General features: G+C 35.1%; 1 non-coding gene across 1 annotated transcript; it reads right to left on the reverse strand.

Moving 5' to 3' along the window:
• Window positions 1–394: 394 nt before the first annotated feature.
• Window positions 395–499, reverse strand: LOC144239006 (U6 spliceosomal RNA). The gene has a single exon (XR_013337284.1). It is a non-coding gene; the product is annotated as a U6 spliceosomal RNA (small nuclear RNA).
• Window positions 500–10971: the final 10472 nt, after the last annotated feature.

Here is a 10971-nt window from a genome sequence, read left to right on the forward strand (position 1 = left end):
CTTGGTGACAATCTGTCATCAACAGTAACCCAAACACATTAAGTGTTTTTATATATGCTTTTTAAGTGTCAGTAAAGATGACACATGCTGGGCATAGGATAGCAGCTGCCACCAGTGGAAACTGCCTTGTTTTATCTTTCCCTCTTTCATGGTTTACTTTTCACTGACCAGAAGATGTTACAGCCACAGACTTAAGAAACCGTTTAGAGAACGTCTCTGTATACTTTATAAACATTGATTTCATGGAGAATGCTTTGCAATATCCTGTGTGTCTTTTGTATTTTCAAACTGAGTCAATCTCATCTAAATACGTCTACCTAAGATAGTCATCTGAGGACCAAAATGTGTTAGTTAATATTGAAACTGATATTTGAAATGGAAACTAAAAGGAAGGAACAATATAAATTTACTTTTACAAATTTGTCCATCATCCTTCTGCAGGGGCCATCTTATCTCTGTATGGTTAAGATTTTAGTATGGGTGCTCCTGAAACGAGCACCAGAAAGTTTACTTTTAAGAGCACTAATCTTATGTTTCAGGCAAATAGAAATTTGGGGCAAACGGCACCATGTCAGTTGTAAGAAATCGAAAAAAATTGATGTGGCAAATATTGGACAATCTGACACCTGGACGTGGGTTTTTCTTTAACAACATCTATTTTAGCTACAATAATTCTTCCTCTCATGTTTCCAGGACCCTCCCAGAGTCAATGACTTGGAAAATTGTGAAGAAGATAGGTTTTCTGGGTACCCGATGCATTCTTATTTTCTTTTCCAAACCTCCCTTCTTCCCAGCCCTCATCTCTAGAGAGTAGTATTTGTGTACTTGTTTGCTTTTTGTTTTTCCTTTAGAAAAATACAAAAGAGAACAATTTATTCAACGATATATTTCTTCTTTTGTTCTAGTGTTTTCTTCAGCAAAATCTAACTAAGTTTAATTCTGGCGAATGAACTTTCTGTATTGGCCTATCTCTTTTTTTCAGGGAACAGTTTTCCCTGTGAAAACAATTCTTTGGTGGACATAAGAATTCTTATTTTCTATTTCTTCAACTTTTTTCTTTTTGTGAGGAGAAGAGTGATGATTTCTAAACTCTTTACCTGTCAGACTGGAAACCAGAAGTCTATGATGTATTTCTTTTAAATATTTATTTTTTTTGGGAGAGTGCAAGTGGGGGAGGGGCAGAGAGAGGAGAGGGGGTGACAGAGGAACCAAAGAAGTTTCTACACTGATAGGCTGACAGCAGAGAGCCCAATGCAGGGCTCAAACTCATGAACCAGAAGATCAGGACTTGAGCCGAAGTTTGATGCTCAACCAACTGAGCCACCCAGGTGCCCCAACCTGTGATGTGTTTTTGATGTTAAAAATCACTACAGATCTCTGCTTAATGGTACTTTATGCATTTATTCAAATAGCCTAAGAAATGAGAATCAAGTACTGTATATTAAACTACTGTATAATAATATATTATTTTCACAAAGGCCTCTTCAAGTTTTAAAGAAGAGTATATCATGTGAAAAGAACATACACTCAATGCATATGAATTTGGTCAACATTTTTAACCTCTTGGTTGCCTAATTCCCCTCTGCTTGGTGTTGTCCCCTTACTGAGTTGAAGTATGAATATGCTAGGTCTCTTCCAGTTATCAGCAATTCAGAATATTTCAAAAATCCACCTTTTTTGGTGTAAAATATAAAAATTTGGAAATATGGATTTATCTTGATGGATTTCATTAGAAGAACATGAACAGTCGTCTGACAATATCATAGAATATAAACTACATACTGACTGAATATCTTTTAAAATTAAAAATAGACATATCCTCTGATGTGGCAATTCTACCTTTAAGAATTGCTCTTACTAATGCATTAGCACATATATAAAAGATTAAGCATAAGAATATCTACAATGGTTGGAAACAGCCTCAATATTAATGTAAAAGTATTGGAAACAATCTAATATTTATTCACAACAGTCTTGCCAAGTAGTCCATGGTAAACATTATTGTCACAACAAAGAAATGGAAGTAACGGGAAACAGGTAAGTGATACCTAATTAGTAGTACCCTAGTTGCCTACTCTTAATCCAATACATCAAGTTATGTTCTCTAGAATTAAGTATTCACTTAGTTCTATTATTTTAGTTTAATGAAGATTTTCTTTTTTCCTTACTTGAATTTCTAAGTCTTTTATTATTCTTTCTCCTTTAATGTCCTCAAGTTATGGTTAATGAATCTAAGAATAAAAATATGGACTTTTTATTTTCATCAAACTTTCTCTGAGTACATCCTAACATTGTAGGAATATATAATTTCTGATTAATAGTGTGTATTAGTTTCCTTAGTTTTTAGTATCACTTGTGCTTGTAATGTTTAAATTAACATTACTTCACACTTTGGAAAAGTAGCATTTTATTTGACATTTTCAAAGAGAAGACATAGTCTTTTGCTTACTAACCTTTAAAAAAATGATGATGTCATTTTGACTAGTGTAATCATTTCAACAATGACCCTTTCCACTTTAATATACTCTTACCTTCAATGTGGACAAAAGTGACATATTCTTTGCATTTTTTAATACATTTTTTCCTTATTTTTTACAATTATTTTTTGCATTGTGTCCCTCACCTGGCACTGTCTTTAAGATTTGTTTAAGGAGAAACAATTTCTACCATAGAACATAACAATTAACATCTTTGAACAAAGTTACGTGGCATAGAATGTTTATTTATGGTAAGACTTTTACATTACATTAAGTCAACAAATTATTTTTGTTAAATGATCATAAGATGAAGTAAAATGATAATACTCATGGGGATTTCCTGGGGATAGTGGAAACAGTCTATTTTTTATTTTCTTTTCTTTTTTAAAAAATGCTTATTTATTTATCTTGAGAGAGACAGAGTGCTAGTAGAGGAGAGTTAGAAAAAAGAGAGAGAGAGAGAAAGGGGGAGAGAGATTGAGTTCCAAGCAGGCTCCATGTTGTCAATGCAGAGCGTGACATGGGGCTTGATCTCAGGAACCATGAAATCATGACCTGAGCTGAAATCAAGAGTTAGATGCTTAACTGACTGAGCCACCCAGGTACCCCAATGAATTTTTTCCCCATTCAAATTAATGTGAATTATAAGCTCAACTTTAAGCCACTTGAGGGGCGCCTGGGTGGCTCAGTTGGTTAAGCATATGACTTCAGTTCCAGTTATGATCTTGCAGTTCTTGAGTTCCAGTCCTGCCTTGGGCTCTGTGCTGACAACTCAGAGACTGGAGCCTGCTTCAAACTGTGTCTCCCTCTCTGGCCCTCCCCAGCTCTCACTCTGTCTTTCTCTCTCTCTCTCAAAAATAAATAAACATTTTAAAAAATTAAAGCTACTTGATAAAGTACTACTATCTTTCAAATGAATATTACAAATTAAATATTCCAAACCAAAAAGTTTAATGTAGTCCTATTCAGTAGACTCTTTACAACATCCATTTTCACTAAGTTAAAAGTCAATGTGATTTGGAAGTTCACAAGCAGATAATGTTAGGAATAATGATAATAGTAATATTAATATTAGCAATATCTCCAAAGAGACACAAGTTCAGTTTAGAACCTTGTAATGTCTCATCAGGTGGTAGTGTCTATTTTCCGTCTTCCCAAATATGGCTGGACATTTTAACTGTTCCAGTGAAATGAATGTGCAGAAAGGGATAATGCTGTGGGACCTCTAAGATGAAGACCAAAAGGGCTATAATGAAGTTTTTTCTCTCTCTTTGGCTCTCTCACTCCAGGCACTGAACCCATATCCCACGAGCTGAGGAAGCCCAGGGCATACTGAGAAATCACACATAAGTTTTCCAGCCAATTGTTCCAGAGTGGTCTCATTTGACAACCAGCTTCAAACATTAGATATGTCAGCCTTCAGATGATTTCAACTCCTAACCTTTGGACCACCTCGGTTCTGAGCAGATGTCAGGTTGATGCACAAAATAAAAGTTTGCTATTGTTTTAAGCCACTCAGTTTTGGGGTAATTGTTTATTCAGTCATAGTAGCTAGAACACAGAGCACCAGGCATTCTTACTGTTTTTCTGCTCCTTCAGAATATAAATAAACCCCATAACAGCAAGAATGAAATCTGTCACATGTGCCCAGTGGCTGGCACATAGAATGTATTAAGTAAAAATCAAGTGAAATAATGAATAGAATCTTGACTGAACCATTTTAATACTGAAAACTTTCAAGAATGTTGTGATGCATCTCAAAGTCCTTCTTGCCTCAAAATAAATATTTATACTAGAAAAAAGTTTCTCTCTTTCTTTGTTTACTGTTACATACTGGATTTTTCTTAGAAGTCAGTTAAATTGCTAGGAAACATCGATTAATAGCATTAATAATAGCCATAAAAGACTCCAAGTTAAGCCTTTCCTGTGTCTTTCCAAACCTTGGAACACATTGTTCTTGCTCAGGAAGCAAATTTTTCTCAGCCATTCATTTCATCAAACCCTCTTTAAACTTTTCTCTTCTTGAAAGCTGACACCAGTTAAATTTTCTCACTGACTGCTTTTTTATACGTTTGGTACTTTGGAAGTATATTCATTTTTTTTACTGTGACTTGCAGAGGATTGATTAATTTAGGCATTTTTCATGGATTTTCCATACTTTTCAAAATCTGAAGACATCAGGAATATGCAAAAGAATAAAGCCATAAGTCTCTGTTTTGCTGTTTCAATCACATATCATATTCCCCTGGCAAGGAGGCAAATCGGGCAACATTACTATTTTCTACAGATTTTATGTAGCATTTCAATATCTGCCCTCTACCCCAATGGTCACATCCTCTATTAAATGAGGGATGAGTGGATTCTATCATATTGATTGTTGAGTCAGCCAATACAGTTGTTTGCTTTTCCACTTTAACCTGCTCATGTAAGTGTTGTCCTTTGTTGGATTTTATCACTGTTCTTTCATTTCCTGTAATTTACCCTAACACCAGGCAGTCTCATATGGAAGACCTTTCTAAAGGTTAGGGAGTAGCAGAATGCAATTGCCACAGAGGCCTGTAAATAACTATAATCCAATGGCAGACATCACTCCTCCTAAAAATGCATCACCATTTCCCAGGGAAGGTGACTTTTCACTGCTTATTTTTTTCTCTTCAGACTTGGGTCCTTTGTCAGGTTGCTCAAACCTCTCCTTTTCTTTTGCTAAGCTCCAGCCCATAGTCTAGTTATCCTGGGCATTTCCATTTTCCTTTTCCCAACCATGTGTCTAAACACTGTATCCTCATCTGAAAATTCACAAATTTTTATTATGGTTCTCTATGTAGTGAGACTAATTTCCTGGGTGGCTGGATACCTGCACAATGTCAAAAACAAACAAACAAACCTTATAACGGGTTAAAACTGATGTCTTATAGAGGAAAGAAGAGGATGAGATTCTTTTCCTCCAGATAAATTATAATGATATCATCCATGAACTATGGAAATATATTCTGCTTCTTTTATCGTTCTTCCCATGCACTAGCAAGTATGTTGAGTGAAGTACTAAAAAATAATACATGACTTGGGGTGCCTCGGTGGCTCAGTCGGTTAAGCTCCGACTTCGGCTCAGGTCATGATCTCAGGTTCGTGGGTTCAAGCCTCGTGTTGGGCTATGTACTGACAGTTAACTCAGAGCCTGGAGCCTGTTTCAGATTCTGTGTCTCCCTTTCTCTCTGACCCTCCCCTGCTCACACTGTCTCTCTCTCTCAGAAGTAAATAAAATGTTAAAAAATTTTTAAAAATAATACATGACTTAGAAGTATAAGTCTAGAAATCTCATAGGAATTTACTCTGTGATTCCATTAAGACTGGTATTGTTGAAGAATTTCACTGCATAGAAATTTATGAAAATATTCTCAATTTTTAATATTATCAGCTAGAATTTGAGAAATATGGTATTTCAGGAATTTCCTTCAGAATATATGTTTGCAAATGATGGGATTTTATAGTTAAAAATAGTTTTTAATGCATTCATGTATATAAATGTATAAAAACATAGAATCTGTGTCTTGAGTTTTAGAAAAATCTTAATCCTTTCATTAACATTTGCATATAGGAAATGAGGGAAACACTCATTAGGCTGCACCTGGGTAACTCTTATTCCTTTTCCTTAATACACAAACTTAGAGCTCTTCTTTATACATGGACCTGACTTCTCAAATTGCCTTGTGGTCATCAGAAGGAGAAATCTTGTGAGAAAGTGGAACAGGGGAAGGACCTTGGTACCCTAGGGTCATAGAAAAGACTGCTACATTGCACAACCCCAAACGTACTATTCACATCACGGCTATAAGCAGTGAATATGGATGAGTAAACTTTAAAAGGTTATTATAAGAGATTTTAACAACATATATCTGAATAGGATAATATTATCTGTAAAATAAAACATTAACAGTAAACTTAATTTATCTATCACTTCCTTTCTCTAATTAAAAGAAACATGGCACAGCACTTCTTCACTAATATCTGTAATATAAAGCATACTACTAAATATACATTTAACAGTATCAGTAGACATTGAAGAGGAAAAAGAAGCAAACATGACTTGTCAAACTTGAATTATAACTTAATATATTAAAATCCATAGTCTAAGTAGAAAGAGAACTTATACCTTAAGAAAGCCTCTTATTTCACTATACAAAGGGAATTAAGAGTAAAATGTCTCAACTCCCTATTACAACCCATACATGTTCATGTTTCTGTATCTACCCCCACTCTTCCTTTTCTTGCTCCATATTATTGCTACTTCTTCCTGCAGTGCTATTTTCTGACCTAAGTACCATACCTGCTTTTTATATATTTTTAACCTCTCCCTCCCTATTGTCTGTCTCTTGATCATGAAATCTATTCAAAAGTGCCTCATTTTAGTACATTCTTCTAAGCAAGACAAAATAAAACTATATCTTTCCATCTCCATATTTTATTTTATTTAAAACGATTTTTTTAAATGTTTATTTACTTTTGAGAGAGAGACAGAGTATGAGCAGGGGAGGGGCAGAGAGAGGGAGACATAGAATCCAAAGCAGGCTCCAGGCTCTGNTATTTTGAGGGGCACCTGGGTGGCTCAGTCAGTTAAATGCCCTACTTAGGGATATCCAACTTCAGCTTAGGTCATGATCTCATGATCTGAGTTCAAGCCCCATTTCAGGCTCTGTGCTGACAGCGTGGAGCCTGTAACCTGATTCAGATTCTGTGTCTCCCTCTCTTTCTTCCCCCTCCCCTGACCATGCTCTCTCTCTCTCTCTCAAAAATAAATAAACATTATTTATTTTGATAGAAACTGAGACAGGGTGAGTGGGGGAGGGGCAGAGAGAGAGAGGGAGAGAGCATCCCAAGTAGGCTTTATGCTGCCAGCACAGAGCCCCATATGTGGCTTGAACCCAGAAACCATGATATCATGGCATGAACCTAAACCAAGAGTTGAACGTTTAACTGACTGAGCCACCCAGGAACCCCTTGCTTCACATTATTATATAGTTAATCTTTCCTTTTTCTTTTTCTTGTTTTTTTTTTTGAGTATTTTATACTTACTGACTTTCTCATACTTACGTTCATTCTTCAACTCAATACTTTTCATTTCTTCACTCCCAGTCTACTCAATCCACCATCATCTAGGCCATCAATCCTTTATATCACCTAATCTTGGTATGAATGACCCTGTCCTGATCCTAACTGAAATCTTCAGTATTTGGTACTGTGGACCAATTCTTCATTACCAAAACTTTCCCCTTACTAATATTCCAAGAAACCAGACTCTTCTTTTTCCTTCTTCAATTAGAATACTCTTCCTTGGTTGGTTCTCCCTCTCTCTGTCTCTCTTCCTTGATGATTTTGCCTACTTCCATAGCCTCAGCAACCATTTACATGGCCATGATTTCCATATTCCCACCTCTATCTTGGCAAAGCTTGAAATAATAGTATCCAGCCTAATGACTGACCTCTCCATCTGAAAAACCCTTGTATGGGAACTGGCATCAATTGCTTAAGAAGTACGTTGAAAGAAAAAGTGATTCATAAGGGAACACTAGAGATTGGGGAAAAAATATATTAGCAGTGGTATCTGTAACAGATGGGAACTAATATATCTCTTTTTTACACAATATTAATTTTAGGGGAAAAGCAGATAGTTTTTCTATATTTATACTTTTTAAAATATTTATTTATTCTTTGAAAGATAGAGAGAGAGCACAAGCAGGGAAGGGCCAGAGAGAGAGAGAGAGAGAGAGAGAGACATAGAATCTGAAGCAGGTTCCTGGCTCTGAGCTGTCAGGACAGAGCCTGATGAGGGGCTCAAATTCATGAACTGCAAGATCATGAACTGAGCTTAAGTCAGATGCTTAACCAACTGAGCCCCCAAGGTGCCCCTCTATGTTTATACTTTTATTGACCTTTCTGATGAAATGTTCCACAAGGTTTCTATCAAGTTACAAAAGCACAGAAAAACTTTATAGAATAGCTTCTCTAAGGAGCTCCTGATAAACAGAGTGGGTCAAACAGTATGTGAATGCAATTGGGTGCTCTTTAATGTAAATCTTTATTACCCAAATTTTGCATTTCCAAATGTAGCCTGATATTGATGGACTTGTAAGCAGGTGAATATGTGGACCAGAATCCAAACGAACAGTAGTTAACTAAAAAAAGCAAAACAAAAGAAAATAAAACAAAGATGGCCCTAGACATCCAGGCATTCGTCTGATAAACCAAGATGTATTGCATTTATGTATGAGTAAAGTGAAAGAGAGAGCTATGAGTTACATCCAGAAATCCAGAATCAAGTTCTTGTGGCAGAAAATCCTAGAAAAGAACCAGAATGGGTCATTTCACATAGAATAAAATTGAGGAATATGACCTTGCCAAGTCCACGCTCACACTAAAGATCACTGGAGCTTATATCCCCTGAATTCCAGTTTATTTTTTAATCTCACTAATTAATTATTGAAAAGCACTTAATTCCCTTTAGCTTACTAAGATAAATACTTATGGGAACCAAATTTCTGAAAAATACCATTAGCAAATTTTCTTATGTAAATGAACTATATTGATCCAATTAAGAGATTTGAGAAATTTCTATAGTTATCAAAGCAATAAAAACATTGCGAAAGCTGATAACTTTACATTTCTGGTTTTACATAGCATCTTTTGTTGTACAGTATGGAATGAATATTTATTCTATTTAAGATTTTTCTTGAAATTGGGCATGGTTGCAAATAAAAAAACTTTTATAGCCTGCTGTATACTGACAGGTGATATATGTAGGCTCTCTTGACAATGAAGTATGATTCAAAACAGGAACCATACAGCTGTTTTGAACATCCCAGTTCTAGGATCTAATATATATTTATGTATTTTCAGTTATAATTTGAACTGAATTAAAATATCACTGGCATATATAAAAAGAATCTAATGTGATCTCTTTTTCTCTCATCTCTCTTTCTCATAAATGCCACTTCCATATTGGAGCCTTTCCTTACTAATCAGAATGAAATTAGAGTTATGACATAGCAACGAACATTTCTGACACCCTCTAGTATTAGTTCATCATTGATTTTGCCATGTAGTATGTAGTACATTTCCATCTATTTATCAGAGAAAATCCTAAATAATCGATATATGGATATATCTAAATGTTCTTCTCAATTTTATACAACAGCATGTAGGCATGTTTGTTAAATTGTGCAAAATAAGACAATAGAATTGTCTGTAATATTGTACGATTCAAGGAGTTTATAACTGTTATAATGTTCATAACTGTTTAGGGCTCAGTTGATTCCCAGAAAGAAAGAAAAAAAAGTACATGTCAAGTCTGTAGGTAATAAAGCATGTCTGGAAATAGTAAAATAAATCACCATAGGAAGATGAATTGTTGAATGAAAGGTTAGAGAACTTTTCCTTGTATAACAATCAGGAATTCACTGAATGAAACAAATTACCCCCTGTCAGCCATTTGAATAGTGGCCTCAGAGAAATAAAAGGGTTTTAAATATAAAAGAAGCCTGTAAAATGTGCATAGGGAACTGCTTTGTACATCAGATGGCATGATAATAAATTTCATATTTCTTAAGCTTACTCTAAATAACATTTCTTTGCTTTATAAACTTTATTAAAATAGGGACATGACAGTTTTTTAAGTATGGGAATAAGTCCTTAAATTTGATTTATTCTTGAATAAATAGATCAACATGGATTTGGAAGAAAGAACTCATTTTGTATAAGTAATGGCAAGATGAAATAACTATGGGCTTTGGTGAACAAAAAGAAGTATAACTTTTACATATATAAGTTTCTAACAGTTAAAATAAATTTGATTAGATCACCTAAACACTCAGAATGTGAATTTCTTAAAAGATGTTATAGATATATTGGTTGATTACGTTTTTATAAGTGAAATTATAATTCTCATAAAAGATAAAACACAAATTTGCAAAAACATTTTCATTAAAAGATCAATGGTCCCATGTCTGTTTCCATTTTTGAACAGTTATTGATAAGTATGTTCATTTTAATTCTCTCAATTAAACTGTATCTTGTCATTTTTGGGGATACTGAAGTATTATTTTGTGTTCCATTAAAGGACAGACATTAGCTGCCTTTGATTCATAAACTAAACTTACTGATCTCACAGACTTTCCCATGGGGGTTTGGATGAACCTGAGCTATGGCAACTATTAAGTCAACACAAAATAGATCTGGGTTTTCTGCCTCAGATTTAAACTGACCTTGAGTTCTGTACACCCTTGAATTGACGAATCAATTACAATGCTCCAAAATCACCTTGGCTCCCTCCCACACTACTTCCTTTCCCTCTTGTTTATGCCCAAAATACACAGGCAGCCAGACAGTATACCTTGAGGAGCCAGACAGGATGTCAGCCAGCCATGGTTCTTTTGAGCTAACCATTCTAAATGTGAAAGAGAGAAGATATATCTCCTGAATACTATAAGTGTCCTGCCAGCAG

The sequence above is a fragment of the Crocuta crocuta genome, unplaced genomic scaffold, assembly GCF_008692635.1.
Source record: "Crocuta crocuta isolate KB4526 unplaced genomic scaffold, BGI_CrCroc_1.0 scaffold479, whole genome shotgun sequence".
Classification (NCBI taxonomy): Eukaryota; Metazoa; Chordata; class Mammalia; order Carnivora; family Hyaenidae; genus Crocuta; species Crocuta crocuta.